Source organism: Antennarius striatus, chromosome 15 (assembly GCF_040054535.1).
Source record: "Antennarius striatus isolate MH-2024 chromosome 15, ASM4005453v1, whole genome shotgun sequence".
Classification (NCBI taxonomy): domain Eukaryota; kingdom Metazoa; phylum Chordata; class Actinopteri; order Lophiiformes; family Antennariidae; genus Antennarius; species Antennarius striatus.
Genome location: NC_090790.1, coordinates 7,647,690 through 7,669,865, shown reverse-complemented (window position 1 = coordinate 7,669,865; position 22,176 = coordinate 7,647,690). Strand labels below are relative to the sequence as shown.

General features: G+C 38.4%; 1 protein-coding gene across 1 annotated transcript in view; it reads left to right on the top strand.

Annotated features, from left to right (window-relative positions):
- cntfr (ciliary neurotrophic factor receptor) overlaps positions 1 to 22,176 on the top strand; it is a 225,496-nt gene that overhangs the window by 142,532 nt on the left and 60,788 nt on the right. The window lies entirely within an intron of this gene.

The window sequence follows — 22,176 nt, the reverse complement described above, 5'->3', positions numbered from 1 at the left end:
ATTACAACGATGTTCAAGGTTTTGCTGGCGCTGTACATAATTATTTTAATATTGACACAGGATTGACTAGTAAAGCACCCCAGAGGATGACTGGTATAAAAATACCTTTGTTAAGGGTGTTATTCAGCCAAATATATCCATACAGGAATTACATTTTACATTACATGACCTCTTTAAACATTAACAGAATGAATAATATTTGTCCAGTAGTGAAATCCAAATTTAGTCATAATCTTTTTTCTGTTTTTTGGGGGGGTTTTTTCTGGGATACTTCCAAATAAAGGCTTAATTCATGTTACTAGTTGTGACTTAGATGAATGCAGTATCAATGCATATTATTTTTTATCATGGAGTAGTCTGAGGGTTTATTTATGTCATACACCTTAAGTCCTCAGATTTATTGTTTCAACTGTCCCATTCAATCCGTCCCTGAACCTCTTCCTTCTTCCTTCGGTTTGGCTGTTTGAAATCATCAGTCACTGCAGTAATGCTCTTGACTAATGGCTGTTATTGGGAAAAAAAGATGCCCTAGTTAACAGATTATTAATGCTTTGTTACTGTGGCAGGAAAAAAAAAGTTATGCACTTCTGCCTTCCCTAACATCACTTCATTTGAGTCTGTTGATATAAGGAATAGGCAGCATCTCAAATTAAATTTCCACAGGAATCATGCTGCAGCTGCTTGTTGGCTAGCAGGTGAAACTCTTCATGGCAGGTCTTTCAAAACAGTGCCAAGAGTGACACAGTTGGAGACACTGCAGGATATATGCCTTGATTTTTCACACCAATGACTTATACCAGGCTCCTTATCAAAGAACTGAAGTTAGGGTTAATTTAAAAAAAAAAAAAAAGAAAGAAAAGCTGAGTGACCTTGTCACTTTGCCTTTGCTGACTCAAAATGTACCAGTACAATTATAAGCCGCTTTGCACCATCTGAATGATCCAATTTAAGTCAATCTAAGGTAAATTTATCTTTGTAAAACCTGTCCCTTTTAGCTGATTAGGAAACTAGCACAGATTCCATCCACTTGTCAACAGGACACACCACCCATCTTGGTCTGAGTCGGGACTGATGTTAAACGCAACATTTTCATGCTAATGTTTGATGAATGAGACTGTATGGCAGCGTGACAGTTTGGTTAATCATATCGGCAATGATGAATTACTGAATGCTGAAATAATACTGAATTAATGAGTTTTATGTTATGCCAGATTGTGTCAGAGAGATGAATGATGCAATGCATAAACAGATCAGAAAAGTGTGTGTGCTTGTGTGTGTGTGTGTGCGTTTCTTTCCACCATTGGTAATTTTCTGCATCATAATAATAATTGGGGTTTTAAAGCAGTATGTGTGTGTGTGTGTGTGTGTGTGTGTGTGTGTGCATGCGTGCGTGCGTGTGTGTGTGTGTGTGTGTGTGTGTGTGCGTGAGTGTGAGCGTGAGAGGGATGGAGAGAGAAAACAGGCACACTGTGTAACTATTCATCAGAGGTCAGTTACAAGTTTGTGAGAACAATACCTTAGCGATCTGGCCTGGTTGTGAATATAATTACCTCAGTAGCAGTTGGTGATTTTATGAGACATTCAAGGCACTCAACAGGGAAACATTGACTTTAACGCCGCCTTCCAAACGACATGTTCTCTGATCGCCATTTCACATCCGTCCTTTTCATCTGTCGCTCTTTCTCTAATTATCTATTTTTTATCTGTTAGAATCCTGCCTTTTTGATGCTTTTCTTTTCCTTTCTTTCCTTTCTTTTCTTCCTGTCTCTCTCTATCTCTCTCTTGTGTCTTGTGTTGTATTTTTATTTTTTTTTTAATCTGATTTTCATAATGTTAACTGTCACCTACAAAACTTTTAAGTGTCATGCCAATGGAGTGATAATAGCATCATGACAGGCTACACTTGTTGTGATTACCATCATGTTGATAGTCTGATTTTATGTTGTGTTTATGACTTACACCAGAGGCTTGTTATGTTTTTACAAAGATAGAAGTGTTATCAGGAGAACAGGATGGAAACATCTGTCAAAGCCTTTTAACCCTTTTTGTTCAAACTTGTGCGATTCTCTTTCGGTAATCTTTTTCACTTTTCTTTTCCAAATCCATTTTTTCTCCCCTGCATCTTCTTGTTGTCTCTATTGTCCTTCATACATCCTCTCTCCCTTCATCTTTCCCCCCTATCTTTATGTTTTGACTGGTAGTTTATGGCGGCATTCGTCAACTGTGTGTTTACACTAGTTTGCATTAAGAACAGAACACGTCATCGTGTGACAACAAAACCGGCCTGTGTGTATCTGTACTCACTCCTCCTTCATGCCAATTTTGTGAAGCTTTTGCCATGTTTCTCCAGGAGTGTGTCAGCATAATGTCAACACCAGAAGACCGCAGTTGTGTGTGTTTTGACTTGTAGTTTAATGTGAAACTTTAGTGCAGCTGTGATGTCTGTTTCTCTTCCTCTTTACCTCGTGTTATCATCATGTGTCGCAGTTGGATGTTTATATTCACGCTAGATGCATGTAAATACAAAAAGTATGGATGGCTATTAAATTAAAAGAAGCTTAGATGTACCAGCTTGGATCCATTCATTTGTTTAAAAATGTATAAAGATGTTACACATTTATGTGCCTCTCATATATAAACAGAAACATGCATTCTTCCCCGCAGAATTACATTTTTAGACACCAGCCTCAAATAGCTAGTGAAACATAATAGTAGATACAGAAATTGACATTTTGATAGGGAAAAATAAAACAGCCCAGACAATAAATGTTAATTTCAATTTAAAAAAACAAGGTCAAGAAAACGCAAAGTCCTGTTTTTTTATTTGTTTTTTGTTTGTTTGTTTTTTTGTTTTTTTGCTGTCATGTGTTGGAAGTTATTGTTCTCTCACCCTTTCAAAGTTAAGTCCATTCTTCCATCTAAAGCTGTCTTCAGCGGCAGTCAGCAAAACAATTTACGACATCTTAACATGACTTGCAGCCACACAGTCATTAAGTTATTCAGCCTTCCAGCAAAGACAACATCAACTGCTGTGGTCATATATTCATCCCTGGTGACCTGTCACAGTCAGACATTGACCTCAGACGCAACTTCCAAGTTTGAGTTTATCAGTTTCTCAACATTATTAAAAACAAAAAGACTATCTAAAAGAGAAAATGAGGGATGATGAAAATGCAATGACCTTACATAACTGTGCATGGTGTGCGTGGATAATTTACAATTCCTGTGTCATATCTTGTCATGTTTCCTAAATAATAGTGATCATAATCTGCAATGAAAAACTGCATAAGGTTGGTTTGGCATTTGGACATCCTCCTGAATGTGGTGATTTTCTGTATGGATGTGAAATAGCAATGGGCCTTCAAAAACCAGGTCATGCATATCTGAAAGCCCCATCACTGATCGCTCTCAATCTTCAGAGACCATTAGCCAGTTACTCTGGCTGCCTGCTGACACCAGGCAACATGGAGCAGTTCTATTTCTTTCTCCCAAATTCTTGATGGATAATGCATTAGACAATCGGCACCGCAGCCACAGCACCCCCACTGCTAACATCACAAAACTTTAAACATCTATAATGAAGAAAACCATTTATATCATCATAAAGGGATGTAGTAATGAATTTACACAATGGATAACACAAGAAAGGGGTCCTGAGTTTGGTATTGACTCATTCTTATAAGCAAATCCAGCCTGAGCCCCTCTCAGACCACAGCAGTGCCATTATGGACAGCCTGTTGTGGTAAAGACGTTTTCCTTAACACTACAAACGATCACAAAAGCTTCAACCGCCTATATAGTGAGTATGGTTTGGCTCATGAGGCCATTTTCATTTGGCTTAAGGTTTTCTATATATGTAAGCGTGTGTGTTTGTGTGCTTGTGGTTAGTGATGAAAAGAAAAAAAATGTTCTCAAAAGGACACTTTTTTCCTCTTAAAACTTGAGTGTTTGTGTCTGTGTCTGTGTCTCTTAATGAAATAAATGAAGAAGACTGAGACCTTGTTCAGACTGCCAGCCCAAATCCATTTTTAGAATAGCCAGATTGCATCGAGATTGATTGCTATGAGTCAAAAATGTGACAAGTCATGTGAAATGCTAATCCTATCCAAGCCACATTTGGAGGCTGTATGAAATGACAATCAACAATCAGATTTACAGATGTGTGTCGTGTGTCACTCGCAGTGTGACACACAACCACAATGTCAAGATATTGTTTACGTCTGTGGGTAGTGGATGCCATGCCAAACACACAAATGGTCAAACACAGAATAGTCTTGTTTAGCTTCTCATTGGAAAAAACCTCATACTTCCACATATGCACGCAACCCCTCACACGCCAATCGGTGTCCATTTCCTGTCCCTTGGCACTTCACTTTGTGTGCATCACCACGCACAAACTCAACCACACAAACACTGGGGGCTCATGCTACATTGTTGGGTAATATAATTATCTTGTCTCCTTTCAGACAGATTGCTTGGCGGAGGGTGAATTCATAGAGCCGTGTTTCCTCTGGGACTTCCTGTTTAAAACAGGAAATATTTGGCCTTGCATGTAAGGCCTTCGCTAGAACTGTTCAAGATCCATTTTAATTAGTCGCCATGCTACCCCCGGTACTTGATCAATCATAATAAATAGAAAATACCTGCGTGGAAGATTTACGCAACCTTCAAATTCAGTTCAACACTTTGTCAACCTGAGCTCTTGGGTCTGTTTCTGTCTGAAGGGGAAGCAAACTTTATGAATTAACTAAGTTTTAAGCATGTTTGAAAGCCAAGACAAATACTAAGCAGTAAAACTTTTAATCTGAATTTTGACTTGAGAAAGTTAAATCTGACAACCTAGGAGGACGTCAATGAGAAAACTGATTTTTTTTGTGTGTGTTTTGTTTTGTACAGCTGCCCAATATTTCAAATTTGTAAGATTTTAAAGAATCGGACTGCATTTCTATTTCTTCCCTCTTTTATCACAAGGGAAAATCTGCAACCTGAAAAATATGGAATTACTTTCAGATTTATCCTTGAAAGTTTCTGAAATTGAAGAGTTTAAAGATTTTTGCTCAAGTCCGCAGTTTGACCCACATTAAACCCCCATCAAGATGTCCTTGACCAAGACTTCAATTACCACTCCAGAACAACTGTATGTAGCTGACATTCAACCCCTTGAAAGACAATGTGACTTATTGTTGGAATCAATAAAAGCATAAACTGAACTATTTGTCAGCAGGACCCAATGAGAATTTCAATCCTAAATTTGAAATTGAACATTTTTGTCCAAGTATTTTTCAGTCTTTTCTGTATCTCTGGTGTTTTTCCCAATATCTGAATTCATCTTTGTCACTGCATGCCTCCCCACAGTGTTTTCCTACAGTCATAACAGTTTCTACTCTTTTGTTCCGCTCCATATCGCCAATTTCTTGCCTCTCCAATTTTTGGCTCAGTTTGTAGGACGGCAGCAACTCCCATCACTTTATTATAGCAGACAACCATAACAAATGGGAAAATGGACCTGGTTTAGGAAGTCAATGGGAATCCATGAGGGGAACTCAAACATATTAAAAAAAGAGTTATTGCGTGCTTTAGCCTCTTTGAATTCCTTTGGTATCAGAAGTAATCTGACAAGATGGATTGTTTTCCCTTCCCTTCTCCCTCACTGTTGCTGTTTCAAAGACAGTTGGGTAAAAATATTTAAAGGCCTGAAGTAAAAGAGTTTATTGGTAATTTTGATAATGGTCAGTGGAATCAGGTTGGAGCTCCTGGACACATCATCACACATTAATCCAAGTGATCCAAAGTAAAACCTTAATGACATTGTAGTTATTATTTCCAATATCCGCATTATTTTCCTCAATTATCTATCACCCTCATCCATGCATCATTTGTTTCACACAACTGCTGCTACCTTTTCCCTCCTCAAATCTTAAAATACTGGCCCCAGTCCCTTGGTTTCTATTTCATTCTGATTCCTGCCTCCCCCCAGCCCTCTTTTGCCATCCCTTGGTGTGTCCCGTGTTTTCTGTAATTTTCTCCGTTTGATCTCCTTTCATTCAGTTTTGTCACTGCAGTCATACTGCTGATCTCACTGGATATTATCTATCTTTCCTCACTGGATATTGTATTGACACATTGGTGAATGCATACGTATTGATTGTTAATGCGTTTTGCTTAGACAGTTTGACAAATGTCTGATCAATTTAAAACACACCATGGAGAGTGATACATGTTAAACTTATGTAAAACTGCCGATAGGAAGTAGAAACTCCACAAATGCCAAATAGTTTGAAGTTGAAATCAATAACAGGAGATCATGTTGGCTATGTGTAGTGAACGTCTCCCCAGGCACAAGTTTGAAGTGGAAGGGAGATGAAGCTAGATAAACCATAGCCAAGGACAGAGGAGCTTAATTTAAGGAACAGGAGCCTAACAGGAAATAGTGTGGCTAGAGAGCAGGATTCAGGATCTTTGTGGAGATTTAACCAAAAATGAAACTGCTTGCAAAGATGAGAAAAGTTAAATGCATCCCCTGACAGAGAATATAACATGGTAATCTTAAAAAAAAGAGCTCTCTCTCTCTCTCTCTCTCTCTCTCTCTCTCTCTCTCTCTCTCTCTCTCTCTCTCTCTCTCTCTCTCTCTCTCTCTCTCTCTCTCTCTCACACACACACACACACACACACACACACACACACACACACACACACACACACACACACACACACACACACACACACACACACACACACACACAAACAAACACAGTTATATTGCTGTTGCAGTTCTCTGGTTTGATTGATTGATTGACTGATTGATCCATTCCCTCATTTATTGACTGATTGACCGATTGATTGAATGCTAATAAAAAGGCTCAAGGAATGTGGTGATCAACATCATGACTTTGTGCAGTGCATCAGCAGGTATTAAAATAATGTAAAAAGGTATCCACCGAGGTAAAAAAAGAGAACCTATACTGAGTTGAGAGCATGATCTTATGAGTTAGACAAATTTGATTTAGTGTAATGCATTTAATGTTAGCATGTCAGCCTCTCAAGACCTTATAACATATCTTGTCTGGATGATTCTGCTGCTCTTGTGTGTGACGAGAAAAAGCATTTTGTATCAAAACAGGCTTTTGTGTGCTTTTTTTCTTTCTTTTAAACCAACTGGAACAAACTTCAGCAGCTGAACTTAAGCAGCTGGAGCATCACTTGATGTTGTCTAATACTCTGCTCTGTGCTCCAATTAAATTTGCAATGCTCCAGCTCTGTTCCGCTCCAACGCTCTACATGAAACAAAAGCATCCAAGTATATCTGGTAATTGGAAGTGTGCTCTAAGATGAGTGTGATGTTACTTTTCTAAACTGTCTTGTTCTTTGCTTTAACTAATCCCACATATTCTCATACTTTGAATGTCACACTTTAAAATCCAAAGCGTTCTTCCCTCTTTTTGTCTCTGTTTCTTTCTTCCTCACAGTCATGCTCACACTACTCAATTCTTTAAAGATTGTTAATCATTCTGGTAACACGTTTAAAATAGCCCAGAGGGGAATAACCTTTAGTGTTTTTTTGTTTTTCTGTTCTTCTGCCTCAAAAATAAAGACCAATAAATTGTGAACCAAGTGTCTTTCTGTTTTTTTCTTCCCTGTTTCTTTATCTCTGTGTGCTTCTATTTTCTTGTGTCGATCCCTTTTCCACCCTAATTACCCGTCCAGAGGTAGTGGAACAAACCAACTGACTATATCATTATCTTGTCTCCTCTGTCCGCTTTTCCCTCCGTTGACATGCGGCAAAACGAAAAAAGGCTGCACCTTGACTGTGTGAGTTCGTGTTCATACGTACTGTACGTTGGCTGTGTATTTAGGTGTCACCGCTTGTGTCTCCACACATGTGCCAGTGTGACTCTGTAGCTGTCAGTGTTTGTTTTGTATCAGTGCCAGGAGGGTAAGGGCCTGGTCTCTGTTGATTAGTGTCGGTGAAAAAGAAATTTCTCTGCTCTGTGTGAGAGAGAGAAAGAAAGAGAGAGAGAGAGTGAGCAATAGAGAAAGAGAGAGAGAAAGAGAGAAGGGAATACTTTCTTGACTGTGACTAGAAAGTATTTCATTGCATCAATGTCCAGCAGTGAGGTTGAGCAGTTTTCTCCATTGACGTCAAGCAACTGAGGAATAGTCAGATATCCATGAAAGCATGCTCTCCGGCCATCTGTGTGTGTATTTGTGTGTGCTTGCTTGTGTGCGTGCGTGCGTATGTGTGTGTGTGTGTGTATGTGTGTGTGTGTGTGTGTGTGTGTGTGTGTGTGTGTGTGTGTACGCATGCATGTGTGGCTGCAAGAAAGATTCAAATGTCAAATGTTCTTAGAAGTAAAACTGTCCTGCTGACCCTTTCAGCCAGCCCTGTCACATCCATTCAGTTTAATGCCTCCCTGACCTCAAAAACCAAGAGACTGCAAAACATGTTGTCAAAGCACAAACAGACAAACACTGCTACAGAGTTTTACCATCTTTCCCTCTCATGCCACATGCCTACGTGCGTGCGGCAGTTATACACGCGGGTTCAAGGGCATGCCAGGCAATTTGACAACCAACATCCCCCTCAACACAATTAAGTCATCCAAACATCACTTGTGTTTTGATAGGTCTCCTAAGGCCACAGAAAATGGACCAACCTACAGTTATTTGAATAACTTGGCCCAAAGCATTACCCATTCACTCCTTCGCATTCAAATATTTTGTTGCTACGTTGAATAGTTAAGATGTGGCTTTCAGAAATTTTAAGCTCTCAAAATGTCTTCAAAGTTTGTGTTTTTTGATGCTGTGAATGTACAAACAGATGGATTGCAATCGCCTTTCAGGGTCAACCAATAGCCCTTCAAAATGTTAGTGCACATTCTTGCACAGGTTAGGAGTACTCCTGATCTCCTTTCTGACTTCACATTAGACTTGTTGCTTTAGCAGAGATATTTGTGTCTCGCTTCCTCTCCTTTACTACTATGCATTCATTACTATAATGAACTGTAATCTGCCTCTTTAAATGTGCTTTCTCCAAAACTGTTGGTTTGGAGAGGATTTATTGTCTCATAAAACATTAAATACATGTCTGAAAAGACCCACAGGATAAACAAGAGACTTGCATAAAGATACATACTGGAGAAAATAAAAGAGGTAAAGACTACATCAACTAAGAAACTAACAAAAAATATGACATTATCATATCAAGAAGGAATGATGACTCTTGATAAGCGTGTCTTTAGAAATGACTGAAATATTCTGTGCTACACTTCATGACCAAGGTAACTCTTTAAACATAGATTGACAGATTTTGCCATCATTGCAGAAATGTAAGTTTCATCAAGCATCGGATAAAACACTGTGTACACCTCACAGAGAGAGCTTTGTAATTTCTACTTCAAAATTCATGACATGAGACAAGTGATGTCCCCATTCATTTGGAGCATTTCTGTTTGATGCAGCAGGCTAATCTTGACTCTCAAAGTGGGCTGCTTCTCAGACACTCATTAATGCTAAGTGGGAGCCCTTTAAGATACACTTCAGAAATGTATTAATTTATACATATTCCCTGTAGGGACGATTTAAGTTATCTGGTGGCGTTTTAGAGTCCAATATTTAAAAAGTTCTGTGTCAACTTAAGTATAACATTGTGTTAGGAAGGGGCTTGAAGATGACAAAATCATCATCACTTTGACAATAGCCTCGGTCAGCTGCTTGCAGCTGTCATTAAACCATGTCAAGGGAACTTTATATTTGAAGCAGTGGCATTGATTGTCTGGCCCGCTACGGCGGATGAAGCGGCAGAAAATGAATGAATGAATGTACCCAATGTATTAATTTTGCTTCATGTCTAGTTCTTGGCATGTATAATTAGCATACTTAGCAGTTGTGTTAGGTTGTGTTAATCCAGAACAAAAGAAAATGGAAGTTTTTGAAACAGGGATATTTTAGCAGGTAGGAATGGTATTAGATGATGCAGGTAGTGTATTTCTTTTCAACAACCATAGTGCTACTAATATATCAGGAGGAAATGCAGCATGAGAGATTGGATTGTCAAAAAGTAAATTGAGATACAGTGTTTTTACCAAACAAATCTGAATAATAAAGACTTCAGACAAATGTAAAGTGAGTGCAAGTAGCAGTTGAAGTAAAAGTAAAGCAGCTCAAGTATTGACACCAGATTTAGTGAAATAAATAGTTTTTGTGCTTACAGCTTTAGTTTTTAAAAGTCATGTATCAGAAGGAAGCAGCACTGCTGTCCTCTTGGATATGTCTCAGTTACACCAGCTTGTGGGCCTGCTGTCTGGGGACCAGGCAGCTGCGAGCCCGGACTGTGGCTAAATGTATGGTCCCAAAGGAGGACTAGACTCACAGAATGTAGCAGCATGGGAAAAGAAAGAAGGCAGAGATAGATGGGTGGGAAAAAAGGGAAAGGGTACAGTACAGGGGCGGCAGTGGCTCAGCGGTAGAGCGGACATGTTATGACCAGACATTGCCCAGACATCAGCCTATCAATTCCCGCTGCCGCCAGACATCCTCAGATTGTGAGCAGACTGTGGAAGGTGTCAGCTCGCCTCCTGGCCACTGCCGAGGCGCCCTTGAGCAAGGTACCATCCCCTTACAAGCTGCTGAATTGTTTCAGTGGCCTACTTACAATTGTATCTAACACAAGATATGTACGGTATATGGAGTGTAAAAAGTAATTTTCCTTAGCGGATTACTGTAATAAAAGTGGATCTTCTCCTTCTACAAAGAAAGCATGCAGATAAGACACAAGGGTACCAAAAGTGATGATATTTATCACTTTTATAATATGTAACGACCAGAAATGTTACATAAAATTGAAATAGAGCTAACGTGACATGGGAAGTAGAAAGTCCAGTTGTGTTTATGATAAATAATCACTGCCTTCTGGATTTTGAGACTCACACATGTTGCGGTGGGTGGATGAAAGGAGTTTCAAACAAACATAGCTCCTGTTTTGAATGAGCTGCTCTTATTCTGAAAAAACATTGACTTGTTGGCCTTGGCCGAACAAGAATGTATCCTGAACTGGTGCGTGTGTGTGCATGTCTAGGTGCGTGTGTGTGTGTGTGTGTGTGTGTGTGTGTGTGTGTGTGTGTGTGTGTGTGTGTGTGTGTGTGTGTGTGTGTGCGCGCGTGTGCGTGTGTGTGTGTATGTCACTGCAAAACCTCAAGTTTTTTAGTCTTATTTGAAGAAGCAAACACACTCCCTGAAAACAGCCAATTATCGTCTTTACAGTTTGGAAATGTGTGATCACACATGTATCTTTGACACATCTTGATTTGCACAGGTGTGTAATTTCATTCTGTCTTTCATTTTCTTTCAGCTTCACATGCTTTTTTTCATTTTTTTTTTCCATCCAGACATCAGCAGTTGATGCCATTCATTCTTGCATGTTCATCTTTTTTTAATTCCTACTTGTTCATCTCATCTGCCTAAATTCATGTTGTAGGCTTTCGAATGTGTGTGTAAGGGAAAATCACACTGAATCGAATGTGCAGTGATGTGAGCTTGCTCATTATAGTGTTGATTCACTCGGCTTTTTTCACTCAAAACTTTATTTTTCCCATTGAATGTGAACCAGAAAAGCAATCAGTGAGCTGTGAATTAGGTCATTTTTATGGGTTAAATACACAAACTATTAATTTTCTATAAATAAAAAGGCAGTTGCAGACTAGTTTCTCATTATGACAGACAAAGGTCAAATAAAAGTAAATAAAAAGGAATTGATGTTAGCTCCCCTTCCTTTATCTCACTGGGATGAATTAGACATAAACGATGAGCCATAAGAGCATCATAATCGTATAAATAATGTTCTCGCCGAGTGAATTCAAACAGCTCATTTTGATGATAGAGATCTCAACAAACAGTTTTAAACTCTCTTGAAGAAAACTGCTCTCTGTGTTCCATTTCATTATTTTCCTCTGATCACATGTGCAACACTAGTCTTCTGTTCACACTGAGGATGAATATGTGTAAAGTGTTGCATGCTGAAGATACAGGAGTGAAAAGATAACACTGAGGAGTGATTTTAAACCCATGGCAAATGACTGTACAAGAATTTGATGCCTGAATATGTCTAATTTAGTGCCAGAAAAACAGCCTGGCTGTCATTCACCACGATTCACAACCTCAGAACAGTTTCTGTCACAAAAGAAATAGCACATTTGTGGGATTGAAAACCACATTGGAGGAAACGCAAATGCTCTACAATGTTTTCCGGTTCTGATGTGAAGTCGTTACACAGATCTGGAGTTATTTCAGTTCGCATTCATCCACCATGAAATTATCTGTCATAACACAGCGAATGTGAATCAGTTCACCATTGTGATCGAGTAACACGTTTGTAGAGCCCATCAGAGGCAGGCGACGATCGTTACTTAACCTTCGTTTTTCTATCCACATTCAGGAGAGTGTGGAAGAAGTCATAAACAATGTTGGAGCAAAAAACAGGCATTAGAGTCTAGCTCAGTAGGCAGCGAACCTGTGAGATTTCCAGAAATCCCATCATAACTTGTTAACATGAAGTGGATCATAAATTATTCATGTATACATTTTTGGGGGGTGTATGAGTCTTTCTCTCTGCGAGGCTCTAGTGACAGGTGTGTGTGTGTGTGTGTGTGTGTGTGTGTGTGTGTGTGTGTGTGTGTGTGTGTGTGCGTGCGTGCGTGTGTGTGTGTGTGCGCGCACGCACGCGTGCACACAACCACTTGCTCCGATGTGTGATAGAGCAAGATTATCCGTATCAGAAAAGTCAGAAGAGAAAAGAAATCATTTCAGATTTCTTTCAGCATCTCTGGAGGGGGAAGTTATTGTGTGCTAATCAGAGAGAAGATGAAATCACCAAAGCAATACTGCAAACTACTGAGTGTATTGCAATCCCCCCACCCCCACCCACACATCGCTCAGTCTAGTCTCTCATTTCTTTCTCCCTCTTCATCTCCTTATCCTTTTCCCCCCAAAAAACCTGTCTTTTTATGCACCCATCTCTGTCTAAGTGTCCTTTCTGCCAATTTTTCTCTCCACATTTGATGATAATCTTTTTTTTTTTCTTCTTTTGAGTCGTTTGAAGTACTGTCTTCAGAAAACTTGCATGCAAGCAGAAAAGTACACCTCAATTTGTATCAGATTAGACTTTTCATTTCAGAGTTTTGTGGAACATGAAGAGAGAAGTGTAGGCTTGGAAAACATAAAATGAGTGAAGAACCAAACTATTTCCTGTGCTTGAATGATTGATTAGCTGCAGATTCGCTGCATTTCCTTCAGTTTCCCAGGGCCATAGTTAAAATGCTAAGTTCAAAAATGTCCCTTGTATATTTATTTTCACAGAAGACTGTTGACCTTTAAAAAATGACATAATAGAAGAAAACTTGTTTGATTAAAAGAGTGAGTAATGTTTTCCTTTCTTTAACCATTCATCCTTTTGACATCTCATCTTTGTCTTCACAACTGTTAATGTAACTTGTCGCTGAGTAACAGTCGATTTGAGCCCTGAAGTGCAATTTATAGTAACTACTTACATATATGAAACTTATTACATCCCGCGAAGCGGTAATGTATTGTAATTGTGAATGTTTGTGTGTTTGTCCGTCCGTCCGTCCGAACGTCCGTCCACCAAATTTCTTCACAACCAATGAAAGAAAAAGCACATTACTCGGGCAGCAAAGGGGATAAAAATGAGATGATTACCTTGACCTTGAGAAAACTAGGTCAAGGTCAGATTTCAACTTTTGTACATTCAGGAACCCGATAATATGGAAAGACGAGGGAGAAGGCCAGTGTGAGTGGGACCATAAATCGAAGCTAGGGCTTTGATCTGTCTATGCTTTGATTGAATTCAGGGGTGTCGCGGGATGTTGCAGTCTCTGACTGCCTTGTCAGTGTTGGATTTGTGTATTCTTTTCTGCAGTGATGAAGGACCGCGTTTGGTAGATGCATTTGAACATTTTCAGCACAGTGGGTGGACCTTTTATTACCTTTGACACCAACAAAAAAAAAAAATCTAAAAAAAAAGATAAATCAAAAAGGGACAGGATAAAATGGTTCTGTTGTTGCCACCCACAACCTTTGTCGAATAAAATTATAAAATAACTATAATATGGGCTGAAGCTGAAGCTGCATACTTCCAGCTGCAAGATGCTGCAAAAAGATGCCCATGCCAGGGTGTTGTTGTTTAAAAGCTTCCGCATTTTCTGTGACAGTATTTATTTTGTAATTGCACAATTTTATTGCAATCATTACCTAATTACAACATGGAAATTTAACATCTAATATTAGTGTTTAAATATAAATGGGATTTGCTTGCTTAAACCTTGTCATGCATCTCCATGGGTCCGTTTCTCTTGCTGTACATAGAGTACATTGTCTTTATGTTGTCTTGCATTACTGCCTCTGTCTGCGTCCCTCTTGTCTGTTTCATTATGACGAGTGGGATTGTAGGACGGCTTCCTGCTGAAGCATTAAACTGAAAACCACTGTCTTGCCTCTACAGTCTTTCTGCATTATCTCCACAAAGCCTATTAAGAAATAATTAGCTAATTCACATTTGCTGTAGGCAGACTCTCCCAATGGCATTTTAAAGATTGACTTACAATGGAAAGGCAGATAGTTAAAAATGCTTTTGGGATATTATGACAAAATTATTATTAACATAGCGCTGTTGCACTGGGCGTTCAGCTAAGTATTATGACATTCTTCAAAACTTGTCTTAAATCCCAGGCAATGGAAGAAAAAACAAAGAGTCCAATTGATTTTGGCCCTGATCAAACAGACAGAGATATTAGATGATCACAGGAGCTGTGAGGTTTGATTGTAAATGATTAGTATTCCAGTAATATTTTTGCTCTGTCTTGTTATGTCTGTTTTACAGCTTAATTTGAAGTTGGCGGCTTTGTTTTTAAAATTAAAATGCTAGTCATACATATACAGTAGCTGTTTGGATATAGTTACGTAAAGCTTTTTGTGACATTTCCTGCATCTGCGTTGCTGCAGGAAATGGCAGTAATTGCCAAATATTTTTTTTAGAAAGTTCTGTGGGGACTCTGGAACTTGTTATTTTTCTGAATAGAGAAATATCAGCCTTTTTAAAATCGGAGTAAATACTGTTATGTAACATTTTTCCAATTATTTATTCATAACTGTTAAATTGTATATTTTCCTGTGCATGAATTCTGTCGTTCCAGCTGACCACATACGTATGTCGATCTGAGTTAGGAAGAGTGCAACTCAACATTATCATTCCATTTATAACCTAATCTAGTAAAAATCTGGCTTTTACTATTAATAATGTGTTTGAAGTGATGTCATACACAGCGAGTATGCATTGTGTTTTGAGATACAAAATTTAAGCTTGAGTACCTGTATTTTCATTCCCATGCAAAATAATTAAAAAAAATATACATAAAATTAACAGTCATCAGCATTATCATCAATTTCAGGTTGCTGAGTATAAATGAATTGAATAAAATTCAGTAACATTATTATTATTGTTCAGTATCAGTAGTTGGTGAATAAGAGGCTAAATGTTCTTCTGACTGGACAAAACCTCAGCTGCTTCAACTTTTTTCCTTTCACTGCCTTTGCTTTTGCTTGATAATGATCTTGGCAGGCCTCAATGATTAATGTAAATGTACCGTAATGGTCAGAAGACATTCACACACACGCACACACACATACACATGTACACACACACTATCACGAGAGGTAAACAATGACACACTGATTTGCACATGCATGCTCACACATACACAAGCACAAATACAAAACGCTCTTTACATTATGCATACACCAAATGCACTCTTGTTCAAGGACGTACAAGCACATTGAAGAAGCACACACAATCACATGTCCACAAACACGCAGACACTCACGAACCATGGTGTAATTCCTTCATTTCTTAATGATAAGCATCAGAGAGCGGGGGAAGTAAATTATTAAAGCATACAGCAATTAGATTACACACACACACACACACACACACACACACACCTACACACACACACACACACACACACACATCTGAGCCGGAGATTTGACACACGTTGTTGGATCAACACACATTTGAAACATAAAATTATTTTAGACATGTGCGGCTACGTATGAGGTTATTTTTACATACATTATACACAGTCTAGTGTTATGTACAGGCTAGTTGACCATTTCATTCGTATACTGTATGTGTAATTTACCTTTTAAACAAGAAACACAGCTTTAATTGCTTTACAGCAAAAAAAATAAATAAATGAAATGAACAAACTGCTTAAAAAGAGAGAAAGAATAAAAAGTAGTGAACATAGAATCTTGTTTATTAATAGCTGTTCATATGGGGGGGAATAAAGAATAAAATAATAGCTATTAAAGATTAAAAAATTGAATACAAAAAATGATTATTTCAAATTAAGACTTCATATAGCATCATATATTGTATTCAGCACACCTACCAGAGGGACTAGTTCTGCTAGATAAGCAGCGACAAAAACAAAATTTAGTGTCACATCGTCCATGATAAATTGCTGCCTGGGGTGCAGAAAATTCCTCTTCATCCTTGTGTCTTGATTCTATGACCTTCAGGTTAATGATGGGCTCATGTCAAACACCTCTAGCATCAAATACCCTTTTAGAAAAGTCATTACAAGAGATTATCAGAACTGGCCACCATGGCATCGTTACAGAATTCAATCTCAATGTCCTAACTTGTTCCCAGACTCGAGACACATTTCCTAGGAGAAGACGTCTGCCGTCCGTTGCGGTTTGAAACATATGAATAATTCATTTGAAGTGACAACTTGACAACAATTTTTCATACCTTCGTAAATCCCCTAGATGGAGGAAACCAGGCAGCTGCCTATCAAAAAATTCATGATAGAGGCTATTGCAAAGTCAAGGGTAACGTGTGAGGCTTCTCAAACAACAATCCATCGATACTGCTTTTTTTTTTTTTTTTTTAGAAGTGGGTGGTATTACCACTACCAAACATGATTTCAAGTTCAGAGCTAAATCTTTACATTGGGCTTGAAGGTGAAATGGAACATAATTTGATAACATTGTGGCGTCATATACTGAAGGTGGCACGATAATGTGATGCAGAATGTCATTGTTTATCTGGTTCTTGGTTTAATCACTATCAAGGCTTGTCAAGCATACTGATCAATCCATGCAATTTTGTTTTTGTTGACTGTTCTGCATTGGCTGAGCAACAGATTTTGAATGTTTGACTGAAACTTGGTTAAACAGCTGTCACTGTTGTTTTAGCTGTCCGTGTTCCTTACATTCCAAATGAGGCATTGTGGCAAATTCTTAGAGCTGTTTACCGTTGTCTAAATGTGCAACCATTATTTCTCAAAAGCCTTTTCCTCATAGGGTGATCTGCTTCCTGTGTTTTCTTTGCATTAAGAAAACCCCATCACATTGCCTATTTTGCCAAAAAATAAAAAATAAAATAAATAAAATAAAAATAAACTTTAAAAAAATAAATCTAAATTAATAGTTAAATTTATAATTCCATTTCAATTAATTGATGACTATTGGACAGTGACAACCTTTAGATGCTTTTAAAGATGATACTGAAACGTTATGTTCTGTTTGAAAGATGCACACTGATGTTGAAGTTTTGCATTGCAGTCTTCCAGAAATATGTCTCTGTGTGTGTGTGTGTGTGTCTGTGTGTTTGTGTGTGCGTGTGTGTGCATGCATGTGGTCGTGCATGTGTGTGTTTTTTATTTAATAAAAAATTTGCCAGAAAGTTAACACAGGAAAAGCCGTCATTATGGAACAATATTTATCTATTGACCAACAAAAAAAAAAAAATGGCCTAGAGGATGTCAGAATTTAAATATGATGCACCATTGCCTGATGTGACAGCAATGTTCCAACATTCAAGCCAATTGTTAAATTTAACCCCCCAGTGATTGACCCCACCTCCACGCCCACCCCACTTTTCCCAATGTTGCCATTCTCCCAGCCTTCCCTCATGTCACACCACAGTCTCTAGCCATGGATGAGACTTGCATTGCACTGGTGTGATATTTCCGTGCTCTTTTGTGCACCTTGTGTACACTTCTGTGTCCTTCGCTTGTAGCAGCCATGTGACTGTTTCACCTCTTCACAGCTCCTGCTCTCTCTGGGGGAAAGTGTCCCCGGCTCTACTCTGATGGTTACTCCCCGTATGCCTTTGTGAATTGAAGATACAGTTCCTTGAATAATCCATCCGTGTTCTTCCTCCGCCAGCAGCCATTCCCAGATACACCTGACCTTTTGTCTTTTAAGGGAAAACATTTTGCTACCTTGCTCCTGTGTGACACTCATTGTAAATCACTCTGGATAAGAGCATCTAAAAAATGCTAATGCACAAGGTAAAGCAGACTGTGGCCTCACCGTATTAATCTTCACTTTAATGTTATACAATATATCTTGTGTATTTCATGCAAACTATGTATGCCAGTGAGTCGCAGCTATTTAAGGTCATGTTTGCAGCAATCATGCTTACTTAGCTTATTGATTTTCTTTAGGAATAGAGGTCAAACAGATAACACTTTCCAAAGACTCAGCAAAAAAACTTACAATGACGTGATGAAAATAATCCATTTAATTTGGTGTGTGTGTGTGTGTGTGTGTGTGTGTGTGTGTGTGTGTGTGTGTGTGTGTGTGTGTGTGTGTGTGTGTGTGTGTGTGTGTGTGTGTGTGTGTGTGTGTGTGTGTGTGTGTGTGTGTGTGGGTGTATGTGTGTCTGTGTGTGTCTGCGTGTGTGTATACTTAAGTGATGATAAATGCATAGCAACGTCTGACGTCCACCCCTAAACCCACATGAAAATCGATATGTGTATAATCTGACTGGGGAATTTCCCTTGGCAGTATCAAAACCAGTCATTTACCCTTCATAAAGTGGTTATGTGATGTACCGCTTCACACACTCTCACACACACAGACACACACGCAGTGAAGCCGGTCGTCTGATGGTAGCCTTGAAGAAGTGTTCCTTTTGGTTTTTGGGTCACGTTCAAGGCTGAAGTGTTTTGCCTCAGTGTTGTTGACTGTTTATAAATGGGATGTGTTTGTACGTGTGCACAGTTAATGACATGGTTACTGCCTCTGGTCTCGCCACACAAACAGCCAACCACAAGCCAGAGGAAGAACAGACAGGGAATCTTAAACTTGTTTATCTATTCTATTTTGTTCCGTTCTTTTACGTTGTTGGGTTCTTTTTAACCAGGTATGTCATAATCTTTGTCTGTTTTATTTCACTATGATTCAGAACTGGTTTGTTCTATTTTCTTTAATTTATGTGTCCCCTTCTGTTCTGTACACCCTTATATTTGATTCCATTTTCTTCTTTTTATATTCAGTTTTTCCCAGTTCTATTCTAAGATAGAAGTGTGTGGTGTCATAAGGTCCGTGGTAGTATGAGCAGCCGGAGTGAGGTCTAAACAACAATAGGGACACGCTGCATTGGTTGACTGTGGCACACCAAATGACTGACAAAGTTGTGTTACACTTTCCACACATGATGTAGATGGAATGAAATGACAAAGGAAGTCATGTTTTATCTGGAGTTGTTAATTCCTTTGCCAAAATGGTAATTGTTCTCTCAAACAATTACCATTCAAGTCAATCGAGACACATTAACAGTGATGTCTCTAAACGTACACTGTACATCATGCGAATAAGCAGAGTTAGTGTGGTAGAAACAATTCAATGTTAAGAATATATGAAAGGGTTTCTGCAACTCTCAATCTGTACAAGAGGCTGTGAACACTGGAGTTTCACTGGCCTTGTTGCCAGATCGCATGGCGTGATGGCGGTATATTGCATATTCTACAACATATCACCCTCACGCGATGCATTGTAGGACATACATACTGACCCAATCCGTCAAACTGCACCAACTTTGATAAAATGGTCAAAAACTTGAAAATGCTCTCGCGATTTTAACATTAATAAGCTTTGATTTGCAGGAAAAAGTCCAAGAAGATTAGAATAATGAGGAATAAAGGTGGGAATCATATTTTCATCATCAAACAACAGATGTTTCACTATTTAATATAAAGATTTGATTACCGGAAATTCAGTTTCAAGTGGAAAATGATGATAGGGACCTTAAACATTTTTGGTCCTCGCAGCGCAAAAGGTGTGCAGCAAGAAACACCTTTTAAAACCAGACCTAAAATGTCACATGCAGAAAGATTTAATTATCATTAGACTTTAATACTATTCTCAGTTTTGTTTTTTGTTTGTTTGTTTTTGTTTTTTTGACATATTGGCGATGAAAGCTTGGAAATACCACCTGAAAGGTTAGACATACTGTATGCATATGTAACTATTGTTAGCTGGCATCCTCAACATGTTGAGTGAAATAGAGTGCTGGCGTGGGCAATCTGTGAACTCGGTATTCTCTCTCTTACCTCAGTCTTTTATCATGTTTCCCTTTTTATTTCCTTCTCTTTGTCTCCCCCTCCCACTCTATCTCTTAAATGATTTAGTATCATGTGATTAATGATGGCCATTAGAGGCTTCAATATCAATATGTCTGAGAGTTCACCAGATACAGCCCACATAGCATCTGGCCATCCCTGCGTGTTTGCTTGTGTGTGTGTGTGTGTGTGTGTATCTTTCAGTGTGTTGTTGTTCCTCTGTGTCTAAAAATTACCCTCTAGTGAAAGCAGATAAGCGTACACTGAGTGCATTTCCTACTGGGTTATTTGTGCACAAACTCACGCATTCTCGGGCATGTTTGCCAGGGTGTTTATTAAAAATGTAATTAAGGTTCAGGCATCTAGAAATGCCGCAACAGTAATTTGTTTACTGTCATCATTATCTGCAAATAATGAACAAAGCTGAAGTTTTATCCTTTGAATTCCTGAAATAACATGGCCTCAATTACCGTTACACCAAGTGAATTGTGAACTTGTTTCTTTTTAATGGCAAAGCAGTGAAATCACAACAAAGCAAAGCGTGGCAGCTCTGTTAAACGCGTTTAATGATGGGTGTTTAGATTGACATTCAAATAATTACACATGCATATCTGGGCATGATTTCTCACATAAACTGCACTTTAACATTTAGTTTTCAGAAATTTAAATCGGGATATTGCATACTTTTTTTTTTCTTTTTCTTTTTTAACTTGTTGATCAGGTTAGTGACGTCAATCAAATATGAATTTCATTATGACTTACTGGCCTGTAATTTTTAGGGCATAAGTTGTATAAAGATGAAATCAAAAGTGAATACAGCATTTTAAAGAGACATCCCACCCTGCAGGAAAGCAAGCTTAATATAATTGCACTGAAATTCCTCCGGTAAGCTTGACAACAAGATAAAAATGCTCACTAAACTTCACAACCACGATGGTGAATTAATTTTATACCTCGCAGGCTGTTGTTGCTACACCATGAAGAGCAGTATTGTCCTCTGTGTCTGCCTGATAAGAGGATTTGAGAGGTTTACAGCAACAATACTTTACACATACTATAATTCTCCATATTTATAGTCTACTTTTTACCCTCATTCCACTTGGCCTTTTCACTTTTAGATTTCAATGTATTTTTATTAGTTTTTTTACCCTTCCTGGGTCGACATAATTTGCTGGATTTCTGTTGGACCGTCATTTTTGTTTTCTTTAGAACTGTGCAAATGGACAACTGAACATAAAACGTGGCTCAGACGTATAGTTTTTACAATCACATCTTTTTTTATATGCTGCTTTCAGCTGGTTTGGTTAGTTTTTGCAATGGAGAACAAGGCTGACACTAAATCAAATTGTAAGTACATATTAAATATATATGTTAAAATAAGCTAAACACAAACCCCACACTGCTTTTAAAATTGTAATTTAGATGTTAACAGATGGTAAATCTACTTGCTTTCTTTTTTTTTTCTTTTGTGAAAACTCTTACTTTTCTTAACTACTATTTGAACTTCTTTTTAAAAACCCGGTTATCCTTTGATTCCACGGTTTGCCAGCCCGGATGCTTAGATATAATTACCAAGTATGGTTTGATTTATGTCACTACTCTGTTTAAAATCATTAAACCTGTCCATTTGCCACGTCGTCCAAAGGGGCCCTGTTTTAACAATACACAGCTGTTGCAACTGTCAGGAAACCACATATATTAATCACAACCAAAAATGGAACAGGCCATATATTCAAAGCATAATTTTTAT